Source organism: Ursus arctos, unplaced genomic scaffold (genome assembly GCF_023065955.2).
Source record: "Ursus arctos isolate Adak ecotype North America unplaced genomic scaffold, UrsArc2.0 scaffold_2, whole genome shotgun sequence".
In the NCBI taxonomy this organism is placed as follows: domain Eukaryota; kingdom Metazoa; phylum Chordata; class Mammalia; order Carnivora; family Ursidae; genus Ursus; species Ursus arctos.
In genome coordinates, this window is record NW_026622874.1 from 4,966,984 (window position 1) to 4,985,783 (window position 18,800).

General features: G+C 39.3%; 1 protein-coding gene across 5 annotated transcripts in view; it reads right to left on the reverse strand.

Moving 5' to 3' along the window:
* SMYD3 (SET and MYND domain containing 3) overlaps positions 1 to 18,800 on the reverse strand; it is a 684,303-nt gene that overhangs the window by 308,434 nt on the left and 357,069 nt on the right. Inside the window, exon 1 of one of the 5 annotated variants that reach the window (XM_044387998.3) lies at positions 17,214 to 17,295. The exons of the other annotated variants lie outside the window; for them this stretch is intronic. The gene's annotated coding sequence lies outside the window, so the exon portion shown is untranslated. Of the gene's footprint in view, positions 1 to 17,213; positions 17,296 to 18,800 lie in introns of those variants that run through there. 5 annotated transcript variants of the gene reach the window in all.

Consider the following 18,800-nt stretch of genomic DNA (forward strand, 5'->3'; position numbering starts at 1 on the left):
CAAAGGCAATATTGTAAAAATAAAACAACAAATAAGCTAGACCATTAACTCCAAAACTAAAATTTAGTCAAAGGCATTAAGTTCCCTTTGTTTTAAGAAGATATGAAATGTTTTTCCTTAGAAACTCTAACTCTGATGGATAAACGTATTACAAGAAACCACAAAAACCCACTGCCACATCTGCTTTTCTATAAACACACAGGATATCTTCTGGAAAACAAGCCACATCGAAAGCTGAACTCCATTAAATAATCCACTCTACATTTGCTTGTCAGACCTCAGAAGAACAAAACCCACAAAATACTATATCCATTTTGCAACATCTTGTATAACTAAGCCAAAAGTGACAAGTAGAAATCCAAATCATGTAATTTTAATTTTTTCTAATAATTTTTAGGTTTAAATAAATAAATACTAATTTCAGCTTTCAGTTTCTTTGAGTGTATTTATATTACTCATCACTTCCATTAGGACTAAGCAGCCCTGCACATTGACTTTTTTCAAATGGTTTCTCTGCTGCCCCCTTCTGTCTAAACAAGACACAGGAAGCGGGTCCCCCAGATGTCAAAAATATCTCAAAGCCAGGCTAACAGAATGCAAAATCCAGACTGGCATGGAGACTTGATTATCTTGTTTGTTTTTTTTTTTAAAGAAGTTTTTCATTTTGCAACAGAAATCATTTCGTGTACATCCTGAAATCTGATCCATGTGTCAGGTTTTGCAAACCCAGTGATGACAATAGAAGCCCCCCCCCCCCCCTTACTCTGCCTAGTAGGAGGCAACTTAGGAATCCACTGTGTCATGCATGCAGCAGGTAATCTCACATTTACGGCTTAAAAAAAAATTACTACTTTAAAATTGGGTTCCTTTATTCCCCAAAACACAATGGAATAATATTATTTCTCATCACTGGTCAAATGTACATATTCTTGCCATGATGGGATCTCTTTCTGTTAGAATATATAAAGTAATAGTTACAATGTCATGATTACTGATGACATATCCACCTCACTATCACTGCAATGTAGCACAAAGGACATATATTCCTATGAGGCGAATAACAATAGCTACACAATGCTGATAATGAACTTTTAAAGCAAAGGGACTTCAAGAAAAATAAGTGGTTCTAATAATGCCTGTATATTATCAGTAACCAAGAGTATAAACCCAAAGTACCATAAAACTTTTACAAATAATTCTTTTCTTTAGTAAAAGGCAAAAGATTTGTACATATACAGGGAAACCAGAGTATACAAAGAATTATTTTCAAAATACAATAGAGAATACACTTAAGGAACAAAAAGAAGCTGAACACAACTCTGCCTTCTAGTTTATTTTTCCAAAACTCAAATGTTAGAGAAAAATTTTAAAATAGAAGAAGCAGAAGACATTGTAAATGCTACCCTCAAGGCCACTGAAAGCGCAAATATTGTTTTAAAAGCAGCCTAAGAGGGACGCCTAGCTGGCTCAGTTGGAGGAACATGCGACTCTTGATCTCAGGGTCATGAGTTCGAGCCCCATGTTGGGTGTAGAGAATAGTTAAAGAAATAAACTTTAAAATAATTTTTTTAAAGCAGCCTATGAGATTGTTCCAAGTATAGAGGGTCCAATAAAGCATATAATTTCAGAAGATATAACTCAATTCCATCCTTCATCTCAAATCCCCCGAAGACTCACAGATGTACAATGGACACCTGCATTAAACCCACGGCAGAGTGATCCATGCTGGTCCATGTACAATATGGCCCACCTTCACTGGATGATCAAATGAACCAGGCTAGAACTATCACTATGCCTAGTCAGGAATGGCAGTAATGGGAAACATTAAAAAAACAAAACAAAAAAAAAAAAAACCCAAACTGAGGAGTACCTATTTCTGTTCATTGCATTTTGGCTTTATTACTGCCCTAATGAACCCTCTACACTCCGATACCCATTCTCCCTTCTTTGTTAGGAAGAGATCTTTGCCTTTTTAGAAACAGTGTATGTGTTAAATATCAGTGTTGCATGAAACTGAAAAGGAGCTTTATATAAAGGTATAAGGCACGGACCCTCTTTGGCTTTTCCACCTTTCTTCCTTCTTCCTTGATGGAGGAATGATGGTTGATGCTCCGTAGCCGCTTTCAACCACGTGGGACCTTAATGGTGAAAGCCAGCTGCAGCACAGCCAAAAGATTTTATTTATTTATTTTAGGGAGAGAGAGAGAGAGAGAGAGAGAGAGAGAGAGAGAGAGGCACCACGCTGAACACAGAGCCTGACTCGGGGCTCGATCTCACAACCCTGAGATCATGACCTGAGCCAAAGACAAGATTAGGGCTCTCCTAACCTCTGAGGACTTTTTAAAGCTGCTATCCCAGCCCCAGAATCCTCATCTCCAGACTTCTTCATATGAGTGTTTAACTTCCTGGATCATACACCACTGTAGTTGGGTCTCTCTTCCTTGCAGCCAAATATTAGTTTGAACTTGTGCACTAGTCTTGAACAACTCGCATCAGTCATCCGATGTCCCAAACCCTGCTGCCTTTCCAGCTTCACCTCCTGTCACACGATACCACCTTTCCTAAGAACGCTCTTCCCTATCTTGCCCTAAATGTTCCCAGATCAGGTTCCTCTGCTTGAAACCAGACCTCAACCCACCCACCACTGGCTTACGAAATTCCCAGCCTCCCATCCTAAACTCAACAGTCATTCCTGTGCGTTCTTTGCTGGCCTTCCCTCTCCCACCCCAAGTGAGGGTCTCCCAGCTGCCTCTCTTCTTTCCCTCCACCAGCATCCCATTCTACTTGTTGGATTTTAATCATCTGTGTGTGTGTCTGAAGCCACAAGCGCTGTGCTTTGAGAGCAGGAAGTACGCCATGTTCATCTCTATTTCCTTGGTATTTGGTACAGAGCCTGGCTCATGGCCTTGACAGGATGGCCAATATTTTGATTTGTAAATAAATGACGGGTTGCAGGCCAGCCAAGCTTGAATGTGATTTGTTCTGTGAAATCATTACGCTTAACCCAACCTCTCCCTTGTATGTACCTCCAGAACGCTCTGTACGCACACTGAATAATGTAGTGGGGTAGCTATTTACACACTTGCATCTTCTGCTAGATTGTAAGATCCATGGGAGGGACGATGTATTGTAAGAGCTGGTATCCCAACCTTGAACACTGAGCCTGACTCATAACACCTGCTCAATAAATATTTACTCAGTGTTGACAAAAAAAGATGACTACATGAAGAAGGGCTTTCTTTGATCTCACGTTCATTGCACATTACTACGGTGGGGGTACAAAATAAGTAAGATGTAGTTCTTGCTTTGAGAAGGCCACTACACCTTTTAAGGCACAGAATCATGCTGTATCTGTTATCTTTAGCCCGTTTTATGTACTAGTCTTTAAGCATTTTGTAATACTAAAGACAAAAGTCATCTTTTACTACGGCATAATCCTAATACATGATATTTCTTGTACTATAAGTATTTTTAAAAACCCACCTAGTAAATGTGTAGCAACAAAGAACCACTTGGAAGCTGTTCTTTACGTTCCAAATTGAGTCAGAACATGGCTGACTGCCTTTCCTCTCTCAAGTTTGTTTTACTTGACTTTTCAGCATTAGGGTGAATTTTGAAACCCCACCCATTGTGCCAAGGACACGGCTTTTCTAAGTACTCTTCATTTTAATTGTAATCTCTTAAAAATGAAAGAGCACAAAATTCCTCAAAATATGCCTGTTAAAATAAATAGAGGTCAATTTGAGATACTTTTCATCTAGATCTATCTTTTGGCCTCGATATTTAATTTTCAGTTTGTTCCCAGACAAGTAACAATGTTGATTATTTTTCTTTCCTGTCCTAAAATTAATAGCTAATGCCAGACTCTTATAATGAAGAATAAAGATTTGCCCTATAGGGCGGTAACTACAAAAAGCAGATAGAATGTACTATTCTGGAAACTAGCCCTAAAATGAGTAATCAGTGATCTCATTCTAGGATAAAAAACATAATGTTAATGACAGTGTCTGGGGATATCACTGATGACAGCAGTATCACAACACAACAAAAGAGTTTTACTAAAGGATATCTAATCAAACAAAATATCAAGAGCTAATTCAAATATCCCATGCTCGGAGCGCCTGGGTGGCTCAGTCCACCGAGCTGAAGACTCTTGATTTTGGCTCAGGTCATGATCCCGGGGTCGTGGGATGGAGCCTGGCCTCAGTCTCTCAGCACAGCTTGGAGTTCACTTTTCTCTTTCCCTCTGCCCCACCCCCACCCCAGTCGCTCGTTCTCTCTCTCTCTCTCAAATAAATAAAATCTTTAAAAAAAATTTCCATGCTCAGAATAAAACTCCAGCTCACACATACCTGTATCCTCTTCTCTAGTAACCTATACCACCTCCAGTGAGCTACAGCGATACTCAAAAAATATTTACCTTTTCAAGGGAAAATCCCTTTTCGTTTTTTCAAATTTCAAAAATAAACATACTTTATAGAATGTCTGAGAAGGAAAGACTGATCCGCTAGGAAAAAAGAATAAAAATGGGAATTCCCAACGTTTTCCTGAGTCAAGTAGACACAGTATCAAGAATACATACCAGTCGTAACCAGACACATCTACACACTCTTACAAAAGTGTATTCACACATGATGGTATTAAGAATTTTGAAAACAACTCCTTGATGTTAAATGACAAATGGCTAAAGCTCCAAACATCTGCCATGTATTTAAAAAATATTACCCAAAATATTAATCCTATTACATGTTAATGAAATACCCCCAGTTGCCAAGTAATTTTCAAGAATGTACCAACTCATGAAAGAAAACAATCACACACTTGACTAAGGGACATGTATTATTTAACTCTTAGCCGAATCTTTTCATTGAACTCTAGGTGGTCATCGTGACAAGCCCAAGTTTACGACATAGCTATAGCTCAGTAACCAAATGCAAGATGGCAGCATGCGTGGTGACTGGGCCCAACCCAGCTGATGACCGAAACAAGGAAAGCAATCAAATGTGCCCCTGCTATCCAGGGCTATTTTCAGATCTGTCCTAAAACACACAAGGTAGTACAGCAGTTATTAACTTCAGGCAAATCCTGTGGTTCCCAGAGGGGGCATAATTTAAATCTACAGATCATGGAATTAATTCACAGGAAGTTTCTGTCATGAGAAAACGTACTTTGAGTTTTTTGGCTTTTATTCTGATTTTCAGGCAACATGAGATCTATAATATTCAGTGAAGTGCAGTTAAAGAGAAAAATTAAAGGGGAGATCAGAGACTGTCCTTTATTGTGAATTCTCTTCCTTTCCTACCCTGTTCTCTCACCAAAAACTGAATAGCTTTAGTCAACTATGGAGTTCAAAACCACAGAAATCCAAAATTTTGAAGAGCTAGAACAACTATCAGATGATAAGTGGAGCTGAGCATGTTCAAAGCCATCCCGGATTAAAGAGAACTTCACGGTGCCAGCCCTGGAAGGCCGAAGAGAAGACGAGCCACTCCATGCAACAGCCTCAGTCATTCTGTGTTGGAAACGATGCATTTCCTAACAGTGGCAGTCCTTGGTCTGCATCTTTCTATTTTTGTCCCTAATAAAACTGAAGCTATTAACATTGTATTGCATACTTTTATTGCTTTACATAGGTAGTATATTAAGTCCAAAAGACCTCATAAAACCATCACACAAAAATGCATGCTGTCTTGGGGTGCCTGGCTAGCTCAGTTAGTGGCATTTGAGTCTTGATCTTGGAGTCATGAGTTCGAGTCCCATGTTAGGTGTAAAGATTATGTGGGAAAAAACTTAAAAAAAAAAAAAGATTTTATTTATTTATTTTAGAGAAAGAAAGAGAGCATGAGCAGGGTGGGGGGATAGGGAGAGGGAGAAGCAGTGCAGAGCCCTAGGTGGGGCTTGATCCAACGACCCTGAAATCATGACCTGGGCTGAAACCAAGAGTCAGAGGCTTAACCAAATGAGTCACCCAGGTGTCCTTCCTCGAAAAAAAAAATCTTTAAAAATCCATTCTGTCAAATCTTTCCTGTGTGTTTTTTATTCTTCTAAGAAATGTATGGTTTTCTATAGGAACTATCAAAGTCATACACCCCCAGCACCAAGGGCTGGGATTGTTTCTCTATCTAGTGGTGCCAACAGCTTTCCTTCCTGTCGGTGCCCCACACTGATCAGGTCACCATCATCATCCCTCTCACTATGCTCTGTCACTCTGCTCATCTATAAATATGTTACCTTTTCTTTCTTTTTCAATCTCTTCCTTTAAGATCCTTTTCAGAATAAAATTTTTGCCTTTGTCTATACCTCACTGCTAAGGCTTAATACCACACCTTCTGCGTACAGATGTCAATAAATATTTGTTGAATAAGGGATAAATTCCTCTACTACTATCATTAGAAAAGCAGTACTCAGTTTTGGTAAGTGAAAAATAATCTCTTTCTAAGGTACATTAACCTATGTGTTGGCTTAGTTCTGTTACAAACTGGCTCCTGATGTAGGACAAGTCATTAACCTCCCCAGGTTTCGGTTTTCTCATCTGTTCAACAAGAAATTGGCCAAGGTGACTTTTAAAAAAAAAAAATTTATTTATTTATTCAAGAGAGAGAGAGAGAAAGAGTGCATGCCAGGGGAGGGGGTGAGGGGGAGGGCAAAGGGGGAGAATCTCAAGCCCACTCTGCACTGAGCTCGTAGTCTGATGCAGGGCTCTATCTCATGACCCTGAGATCATGACCTGAGCCAAACCAAGAGTCGGACTCAACCGAATGAGCCACCCAGGCGCCCCATGGCCAAAGTGACTTTTAAAAAAGTTCTTTCTGCAAAAAAGACTATGATTGTATGGCTTTTTTTTTTTTAAAGGCTGTATCAACTGAATCAGTGTCTACAATCATCTGAAAGTAATGGAAGAAACTGCTAATATTGAAAACGCTGTGCACAAGTAAGATGAGGTCTGAGCAGAGGCAATTTGCTAACATGCATTGAGCATCTATGAAGTGTCACACGCCGTGCCAGGCGATGTAAGCACATGAAAGTGCGTAAGACCATCCTTAGGGCTTTCAGTCTAATGGAGGAGATGCGTGAGTAAAAGACTAACTGTAATGTAAGGGAGATGACATAAGTGCTGGAAAGTGACACAAATAACGTAATTTTACAAAGACAACAACAGGACATGATGTCTCCAGCTAGACGATGTCTTATGGTCCCAGACAGAGACCTGGACAGCCTCGCCCCAGGCCACCCAGGACGCTGCAACGGAGCGCGATCTTCCACTTCAAACATGATCTGATCATATTTCCCTTAATGGATTTCTGATAGGTCAACAATTATGGGACTTTACTCTAGCTGGCAAGTGTGCTGATACCAGCATTTAAAGCCTGAATAATCTCCCTTCGTGCCCCATATACTGAGGTAGAATCCTCAGCCAAGTCCTCTCAGACAAAACAAAACAAAACCCTACGAAATGAACACAAATTAAGTCATTAGAATACAACTTTAACTCTCAAGACTATGTACTGACCCTTCGTATCAAATTAAAGACAAGGTCCCGCGTGCCTCTGTGGTAAAGGTGGTGACCACGTTGCACACAATGGGTCTGCATGACAAAGAAGTCAGTGCTTTCTAGAACCACTCATTCAGGTATCTCCTGCTTCTGGTACAGACAGTCCAAAAAAAGAGTAAACAAAACCAAAATGAACCTTTTAAAAAACCAGCAGTCAACAATAAGGAAGCAATCATTGGGCGTACAACAACGCCGAAAATACAGCTGGGAACCATGACTGACTGAGCAATGAGAAGGAAATAAATATTCTGAGGGAGCGGTGACATATCATAAAGGATACCTCGGCAAAACGATGGGAGAGAAGAAAGAGAACAGCAAAAGTGACAATGCTCTTGATCTGCGGTGGTGACGGGGACGCCAAATAACAGCAAATATCAGTATGTGGCCTGAAACTTCGATGACCAGAGAAAAAGAAAACACCAAGAAGTAATTCTGTAATCAGAAAGGTGATGAGGGGGTACCCGGCTGGCTCAGTCGGTGGAGCGTGCAACTCTTGATCTCGGGCTCGTGGGTTCAAGCCCCATGGTGGGTGCAGAGATTACTTAAAAAAATAAAACTTAAAAAAAGTAAAAGAAAAAGAAAGAAAGAAAAGAAAGGTGGTGAACAGGAGCATCGTCTGCCTACCCATTCTACTCCCTTTATGTACAAGAACCTTTGGGGAATCCGCTTGTGGTATCTGAAGAGGGTGCTGGGGCATTCGGAGAATTAGAAGCCACCTGAACAGACCACAGGATCCCCAGAAGCTAGCGGCCTGCCGTCTGGAAAGTGCTTCAAGCAAAACAGTTCCAGAACACCGAGGGGCACCTGTCAGTGATGCCGCGTGCCGCCAAGCCGAGTCAGGAAGCGGCAGAGTGCTACAGCCAGGGGAGACCACGAGTCCTGTGGGCCAGCTGTACACCAGCAGTTCTCAGCGGGAGAAAGCCCCGAGCGGGTGATTTGGGGTGTGTTTCATGACCTCAATGGCATTTGTGAGACTGGAGCCAAGCATGCTGGAGAGAACAGTCTTGGGGAACAAAGAATTTTCTGCATCCTGCAAGTCTTTCAAATGTCCCACCAACTCATCTTGTAGGTGAGAAATCCCTGTGTATAATGACCTAAACGCAGAGCCCAAATCCTCTTTAGTGAGACACAAAGTATTTCTTGCACATCTTCAGATATACTGAATTTGCAAAGATTGCAACTTCCTTGAATGTAAATCAAGGAAGGATTATACTTTGTTTTGTTTGGAACGATACCAAGACTTGTTCACCATTTTGGAAAAACGTGTCACCAACTCACGGTGTTTAAGTTACTAACACAACACACCTGCACCAACCTACAGATGTTACGTTTATATAATATAAATGGAGCTGACATAACAGATATAGATGTTACATGTACGGTGATTCTGTGTGTTTGTGGAGGCTTATTCAGACCTCATCTCATAGGTTCAAATATAACGAACTTTTGCCAATAATCAGTTGAAACTTCTTATACTTTTCTTTAAACCAAACTTCCTTATTACAAGTAGGTTCAAACATCCAATTACTTCATTGCATTTCCTAAGACAGTCCTGAGCAAGTATTAACACAGCCAAGTGAATTCACAGTTATCCTTCTTTTTTATTTATATTACAATTACAGCATGATTTTAATTTTAAAATTACGTGTATAGGTGTTTATGTAATCTATAAATTTCATTTCAGAAATAAAGGGGGACGTTCCAAAATGTGTTATAAAGAGGGGAAGCTGTATCTCATAGGATGGGTAACTACTTCGTTGGCTGCATCGGACAGAAGCTACAGTGGATTCTGATATCCCCAGGGAGAAAGGCAAAGGGCAAAAGTATCAAAAGTTGATGCAAGTGCTGAAAAAGAAAATGCCACCTGGGGGCGCCTGGGCGGCTCAGTCAGTTAAGCGTCTGCCTTTGGCTGGGGTCATGATCTCAGGGTCCTAGAATCGAGCCCCACGTAGGGCTCTCTGCTCAGCAGGGAGTCAGCTTCTCCCTCTTCCTCGTCCTCTGCCCCTGCTCCTGTGCTCTCTCGCGCGCGTGCGCTCACTCTCCCAAATAAATAATTTTTTTAAAAAAGAAAAGAAAAGGAAAAGAAAAAAGAACACCTCCCAGTTACGCTCACAGATTAGTGCAATAGCAGGATCGGAATCCACCAGGTGCAGCTTGGAGCCAATGAGCATCATCAGCGGACCGTCTGTCATCACAGAAAAGCCATGAGCTTTCCTGTCAACAGCAACCGTAGCTCAGAGGGGCCGGAATATGTCCAGAAACACTGTGTCGCAGGGCGATGATTCTCTATCGGAAAGTATTCGACAAAAGACAGCTGGGAAATCCTCACACTGTTGGAGAATGCTCTATTTTCTGCTTTATTTTGTTTTTAAAGAACTAATTTCTAAACTCGTCTAATCTGCAACCTCACTGCAGAGGGGCAGAGACACAGGAGAGACATGAGCGGAGAGAAGAGGCAGCTAACATGGGTGGTAGAGATAGTATATGGTAATTTCTATTATCAGGGTTACATTTTATTAGTATTAGCACTAAGGAGTGACTTGTTATTATTACCAAGTTGTACATACATGGCAAGGCCAGAAATGTAGACACAAGCAAAACCCTATTTGGTAGAATTACTAATATAATAATCATATACCTTCAACTCTTTGTTCAAATGTCATCATCTCAGTGAGACCTAAAGTGACTCCCTATTTAAAACTGCAGTCTATTCCGGAATCCTACACTCCTGATCCCTATAATGATGCCAAATGTTGTCCCACAGCTCTGATGAATTTCTATTTATTATGGTTATTGCTGCTTCCTCTTACTACAATATAAGCTCCACGAGGGGAGGAGCCTTTGCCTAGTTTGTTCGCCTGATATCCTAGTACCGAGAACAGTGCCTGGAACATAGTAGAAGTCCAATACGTGTTTGTGTATGAAAAATAGCACCTACCATTTACTGAATGCTTTCTCTGGGTCACCCATATTAAGTGCTCTACAGAGAGGAATCTTACTGAATCCTTATTTAAGAAGCCTGGGAGGTAAATATTATGAATTGCCATTTTAAAGATGAGCGAATCGGAATTTAGAGAAATAAAGAAAGTTGCTCAATATGGTACAGCCGATGAGCAGTGGAGCTGGTATTCAACTCAAGCCCAGGTAGTCTGACCTGAAAGCCAATCCTCCAGTCAATGCCATGGACCTTAGTAGAGCTCATATACTGTCCTCCCCTCAGGATATGAAAGGGGATGGTGGATTAGTGAGCCTCAATGTCTACCCCATGTTTTCTCACTGAGACCCCCAGCAAAATAAGATGAAAAATACTATATATATATATATATACATATATATATATATATATATATACATATATGTATATATATATATATACATATATGTATATATATATATATATATGTATATATATATATATATGTATATATATATAGTCAGTCACTTTATATATATATATATATATGTATACACACACACACACACACACACACACATATATATTCGAAAGAGGAAGAGAGAGAGAACATGCAGGTGCATGAGCAGGGGAGGGGCAGAGGGAAAGGGAGAGAATCTTCCAGCAGACTTTCCACAGAGCATGGAGTCCGACTCAGAGCTCAATCTCAGAACCTGAGATCATGACCTGAGCCAAAATCAAGAGTCAGATGCCCAACCGACAGCCACCCAGGCATCCCGAAAAATAGTATCTTAATATATCTGTATTTCTAAATACCTCAATGTGGGGGTCATGAAAGGTTTAACAGGTAATTGTTGACTTAACACCTTTATAACAAAGAAAGACCTGCACCTGAAACAAAAGGAAATTTATTCATCAAATGCAGTAAAAATGGAAATGAACACAGCAGAGCATGGTTGATCTCAGCTTCCCAAACTGACATTTTATATTTTCTCATTTGGTCCAACTGGCTTTGAGGGACTAACCTTTTGACATTCGGTGCTTTCTCCTTTCAACCCCCAGCCTCTTCTGCTGCATGTTCACTATTCAAAGTAGACCAAAGGGAACAATGACAGTCTGCAGCTATTATTCTGCCATTTAATCAAACCTGAATAAAGCGCCGTGCACAGAGGAAAGAGACATGTGTCAAGGGACTCACTAGAGGTTACGCGAAGAGGCTGCCAGGAGAGGACTCATCTGTTCACATAAGATGAGTAATTTCTCCATCAGGATTGAGGAAGTTCTGAACACATTTCTTTCTCTCTTTCTTAGGACTGAAAACGGAGAGAACAATTTCACACCACCTGTTAGCTGGTGAGGTGAACGCTGTAAATCTTGACATATAAATAATCATGAACCCTGAGCAGAAAATACTTCTCTGGGCTCCCTTCCCTGACCTGGCTCATGTATATTCAAAGCTAAAAGTTCTGATAAGCCGAATATACCACTGTACCTATGACTACTCCAGATTAAAGGGAGAGATACTTGAGGGGCATCTGGCTGCCTCCGTGAGTTAGCGTCCAACTCTTGATTTCGGCTCAGGTCCTGATCTCAGGGTCCTAGGATCAAGCCTCACCTGGGGCTCCCGGCTCAGCACGGAGTCTGCTTGAGGATTCTCTCTCCCTCTCCCTTTGCCCCCCCCAAATAAATAAATAAATATTTTAAGTGTGTGTGTGTGTGTGTGTGTGTGTGTGTGTACATACATACACACAAAAGGTAGCCCCAAATCCTTAGGCTTCTCTGCCCTTCCATATACCATTCTCAGACCTCCATGTCTTCAGTGGTAAGAACAGAGAATTTTCTCAAACTGAGCTCCAATTCACAAGTACTGCACCAATTTTATACCCCTGAAAGCCTGAAAATTTGAAATCGCAAAACAGATAACTCAGAAAGACTGTACCCCACAGGAAGATCAACGGATGCTAAAATGCATTGATTCTTATAGAGTGCCTGCCCTTTGAAAATTCAAAACCACGTCACTCAAAAAACATGTACAACCTATATTTATTATTTTAAAAGAAGCTATAAACCTTAAGTGAAAAGAGCACATTTTTGTTTTCAAAATCTAATTTTTACTCTCCTAGTATAACAGATAATTTTAATCTCTTCCTAATCACAAGAAGAAAAGGCTAGTTGCATTAAAAGCAATAGTTATGTATCACTTGCTACATTTCAGGTGGCTCTGACCTTTTTAAAGAGATCAGTTTTGCATTTCCATTTCTCCTACCTTAACTATTGCAATGGCTTGAGAGTTGGGCTCCATCTCTCTGGTGCCTTGACTTTCTAATCTACCACTACACTATTACCAGAACTATCTTATTAAATCATCAGAATTGTGGTATGCTCCTGCTTAGAAACTTTAAATAACTCCCTATTTCCTACAGAATTAAGTCCAAATTTCATATCAGAACATTCCAGGTACCCCATGACCAAAGCCTGCCTCACCTTTCCAATCCCCTATATCACAACAAAGTTCAACACAGCCTGGCTTCATGGACCAGGAACACACCAAGTCTTCTGATAGGTCTAGGACGTTCTCACATGGCTCCCTCAGTCCCTCCTGCCACTGATATCTGCCACTGATATGTAAAAATCAACCTTACTCCAATACATATTCTACTTTCTTCACTTCATGAAGATGTTCTCAATACACATAATCATAACTTCGTTTCTTTGCATTCCCACCACACATAGGTTTTATTTCTAGAATGATGCTTATTTTATCATGATTAGTATTACAAGTGGTTCTCTGCATTGTGCTCTTTCCTCCTACTGTGTAAGATCAAAGATCTAATCTGTTGACCTTTAGAGGACCAGACATTCCTAACAAAGAGCTGTGTACATGATGGTTTCACAGTGAATGTTTGCTGAATCAAATAATAAATGAATCATGCAATCAACCAATCAATCCATAAAAAGGGGAAAAGGCAAAGCTTTGAGTCAAATCACACAGCTTTGAGCACCTTCACTTATACATGTCATCACCATGGGTTTTTCAGGATACAAGATAAACATACCAAACTTGTGTGTGTGTTTGTGTGTAAGCATATGCACACAAGCACATACATACAACAAACACATGGAAACCGAAAAGCAAAAATTCAATACCATTTATAATTGTCCAAAAAATGAAATATGTCATTATAAATCCAACAAAACATGTATGGAACTCATATATCGGAAACAACACAATGCTGATGAAAGAAAACATAGAAGGTCTAAATAAATATATCAACATATCAAATTCATGGATTGGAAGACTCCACACAGTAAAAATGTAAATTCTTCCCAAATTAATATACAAGTGTAATATAATTACTATCAAAATCCCAGCAACATTTGTAGATATATACATGATTATTCTAAAATTTATTTGAAAATACAAAGGAACCAGAGTAGCTAAAACAATTGTGAAAAAGAGTAAAGGGAGCGGTATCAGTCTACCCGAATTTAAGACCTTACATAAGCAACAGTGATCAATACTGTACGGTATTGACAGAGGGATAGACACACAGACCAATGAAACAGAATAGAGAGTCCAGAAATAATGATAAAATCCTGAGCTCTAGGACTAGGCAAAGAGCTCTTAGACTCAACACCAAAAGCACTATCCAGAAAATGAACAGACTGATAAACTAAACTTCATCAAAATTTAAAGTTTTTGATCTGCATAAGACCAGCTAAGAGAATGAAAAGACAAATTACAGACTAGAACACACCACTTGTAAACCACATATCTGATAAAGAACTAGTATCCAGTATATATAAAGAACTCTCAAAACTCAACAGTTTGTAATTTGAACATTTGATTTAATGCAAAAAAGGTAACTTTCCCAAGTATGTCATGTAAATCAACTCATATGGCGTGACTGAGGAAAAAGCAGAATATCATGAGCATTCTACTCCTGGGTTCTTGGTTCTTAAAAAGGACAACTGTCCCAATTCTCACCAAGTCAGAAAAGAATGAGAATGTTTTCCATAGCGAATCTCCATACTTTACTAAATGGAGAAGCCAGAAAGGCTTTTTTTTTTTTTTAAATAAATGAATAAATAAACACTTTTCAAAAGGCCTGAATGTTATTAAACTTGCTATCTAATGATAATATCTCACTGTCCCTTCAGTAGTTTTTAATTTTGTTTTCTGTAGTTGAGAATTTATATGAAAAGAACAGCCTAAGAGGCCCATCTGATACAAGAGCTTACCTCACCTAAACCCATGATTCTTGATTCACATCATCACTCTTGGCAACTAGTAATGCAGTGAGGGCTGTGGCTTTATCAGGAGCAGCAAGAAAACCTTTTAAAAAAATTAAAACTTTCTCTTTCATGAACATTTTTTTTAAAAAACAGCAAACAGAAAGAGAGAGAGCAATGAACTCAACTGTTGCCAAAATAATTCTTGAAAATGTTTCGCTATTCTAATTACAGCCACAGTGAAGTTAGCAAATGACACTGCTGTAGCTATTATTACTATAATTAAAATTGTACCCTAAGTTTTCATTTTAAACTCTATAATTAAACCATTGCCATCTATAGACTAACAGTACTTAAAAAGAACATATTATTTTTCTGATCAGCTTTTTTAAAATGCATGATATTTGGACCAAAAGAACCCATTTCCATATACAGGCAAAGATGGCCCTGGGGAAATGACTAGTGAACCTTCAGATAAAATGACATTTTAATCTTCCTTTACAAACCACATCTCCTACCTGGCTTCATAAGCACATCAGCTCACTTTGTCACTTGCTGTATTACATTAAGAAAAATGTTTTTATTTTCTTACCTTCCCTTCTAGAAGTGACATATGACTGACAGTTCAAGAGGAATAGCCTTTACTTGAAAATACTTTCTCTCAGAAATAGTCCAAAGGTATATTCCAAGCTGAACTCCATTAAGACATCCTCTAAATTGGGGCTTTTCATATAAAATATATGTATTCACCTCAGCTAGATGACATATATAATTTATAGATAATCTAAATAATTTATAAATTTTGTAGGTGAAATTTAAATTATACAACACACTATTTATATGCCCCAAGCAGGTCTACTAATATGCTTCAGGATCCACGAACCTTTGAAATTAAGTGCAAATTCTGTATGTGTGTGCACATGTGCTTAGTTTTTCATAGTTTCTCAAAAGAATCTATAAACCAAAAAAGTTAAAAACCATTGGCTTTTTCCCAAATGGCCATTATATTATTTACTTGAAAGTAGCATGAGGAAAAGGGGACACAGCGCCCTCTAACTTTTAGAGGGCTTAAGTAACGATGGAGTTTTCTATTTATTTCCAGGCCTCTATGTAACTGAAATCAGTTTACCAAATATTCCTTTTTTCCCACTCCTTTTGATGACTCATTTTTCATTTCCACTCAAGCACGAAATAACAGCCACTTTTAAGGGATGCATATTTGTACATCAGGCCAATCTAAAAATTACGTCCCCTAGAAAATGTTCAGTCGAACCACAAAAGACAATGGACACATAGGCCAGAGGGGCTGCTATTTGGTCCCCTGGTTAGTGCTGACATAGGCAACAGGAGCTAGAGATGGAAAACGGCTTCTCCGACTTCAAAGGACAGCAGTATTTTTAGTGCATGAAAATTACTGTTATTTAAAACGCTAATACACTCACACAAATTGAAAAGGTAAATCTTCTGCTTTGATACGTTGATGAGCTACAATGGTTTGGTCATCTACCGAAGGCTTTTCAGTCCAAAGCTGCTGAACTAGGTCTGTCTCCGCTGCTCCTCTGTATGCTGCTGAGAGCAGGGGCCTTTGCCTCATCCACTCTTCCGTATCTAGTGTCAAACATATTAATTCTAATAGTTTTTGATTTATGAATATTGTATGACCTGATTAAACCCTGTCATTTGGACTATCGAAAGCGATCCCAATCTGGCAGCTTTAGTACGCTCTAGAAATGATGGAGGGTCATAAATAAAATAAGCCATCTTAGGGACACGTGGTAAAATGTTCCAGAGAACTATCATTTCTAGTCGCATTCCTTGAGTCATTTCATAACAAATCAATGCTAATAAACATAGGAGTAATTGGGCAAAGAACATAAACTTGCTTAAAATACAGAGACAAGAAGTGATTCCAAAATCAATCCTCCTCAAGCTTCTTAATTAAAACCAATGTGGCAACTGTCACCAAATATTATCTGTATAGAGATATAGATACATAGATATAGACATGGAATAAGAATACAGAGCTGAAATTCTTTGCATGTTCAAGCCAAAATGAAATTTTAAATAAAAGAGAAGCATTTAAGACCATACAAACAAAAGGAATTTCTAAGGGTCACCTAGTTCAAGCTCCAAGCGGGCTATTTGTCAGTCAAAGCCAGTTTCTTAAAGGCCTCTAGGATTATAAAATGCATTATTAGGTGTACAGCATTCCCAAACCGTCCTCTGTTCACTTATGCAAACAGAAGGAGAAAAGAAGAGGGTTCTCAAGTCTGGAAGTGCCCACTGAGAACAGCACTTCGGAGCGTTAGAGCAGAGTCACAGATCCTGGTTTCTTGATCATTCATATCCTGAAATCCTCTCAAATATGTCAGGAGTTGTACATGTTCCCAAACTACCACCTCAGCACAATTCAACAAACTGGATGGAGTTCACATCCATAAACAGAAGCTTAAAGCTCAGAGCTGAGGCCAACTCTGATAAATATGTAGATCTTCTTGATTTGTGGTTACCAACCTGCAAGAGTATAAAAACTAGCCGTCCAGGTGAGGAGTTGATCCTCAGGTTTCAGTCTGATATCCATCATCAATTCCAAACGCATAGATGCCTCATGATCAGATCTGAAAGTTGAAAGAAAGACATACACTGCAGCCTTCAGGAGGAGCCCAGAGACAGTGGAGAAGAATGAATCTCCCGTGGCCTCCATTCCTGCTTTGGGATAGAATCTTCTTGTGTTATTTTTGGGAACAGTGGCATTGCAATGGAAAAAAAAAAAAAGTGGCACAAGAAAGGAGGGAAGTAGGGATGTAAGCAGGGCCTTCAGGCTTCCGGGGGGTGGGAAGTTTTAGGAAAGATGGGAAGAAGGCTGGGATGGAGAACACGAGCTCCTCTACAGAGCGGGCAGAATGAACATGACAACCAGTGGCAATTTTAAGATAAATAACACAGTTTACTGAATGAATGGATGAGTTAATGAAAGAATGAGCCAACAAAGGAACCAGTAAACAAATAAAATGAATAAGTAAGTGAAGAGTGAGCCTATGAAGAATGAGGTAGATGAAGGGAAGGTTGGAACTAAGATGCAGATAATGAGTCTGAATCCATCCCAAAGAACAGCATGAGAAAGGCACACCTAAGAGTTGTGCAGTACACAGTCTGCCCAACTGTACACACAGAGTTGTCTAAAAGCAATGAGCATTCACTCAAAGTTTTATAAGGAGGAAGTAAGTGCTTCAGGAAGATTAATCAAGCAGCAGCAGGTGAAATGTAAGACACAGAAGCCTTACTATTCCGACTATAAAAGACCAATATAAGATACACATAATGACTACAAATTTGGAATTAATAATCTTTTCAAAAATTGAAAGACAATTCACACACCAAAATATCTATGCTTTTAGAATATATAATTAAGGGATGTGTAGTATTCACAAAGTGATAAAATCACCACCACTATCTCATTCCAGAGTATTTCATCACCCCACCAAAAAATCCTTGTACCTATCAGCAGTCACTCCCCAAACTCCCTCCCTCCCTCCAGCCCATGAAATTAACAGACTTTAATCTTAATACAGATTTCTTTTTTATATATATCCCCAAAGTGCATATACGGAGATTTCCACACAGCAGTCTCAGTAGAAGATAAATGATTCTTTACAAAACAAGAAAAACACACAAAGGGGAGGGGGGTGGGGGAATGGGATGGGCTGGTGATGGGTATTAAGGAGGGCACGTATTGCATGGTGCACTGGGTATTATACGCAACTAATGAATCATCAAACTTTACATCAGAAACCGGGGATGTACTGTATGGTGACTAACATAATATAATAAAAAAATATATTTAAAAAAAAAGAAAAAGAAAAAGAAAAACACACAAAACCTTCCAAACCCAGGAAGTATCAAAGAGGTGATTTTCTTTTCTGCCTACCTGATGTGACATTCTTACTCTCACTTGGTAGGTGGCAATTGTCAAGGTTCACAAGTTTAGTTGATTTTTTTTTCCTGTTTTAAGTTCAACTAAAAATGTACTGGCATTCAAATTTGTATACAATTCTAGTATTGTGTTTGCGGATTGTTCTTTGGTATTTGGCAGCACATTTT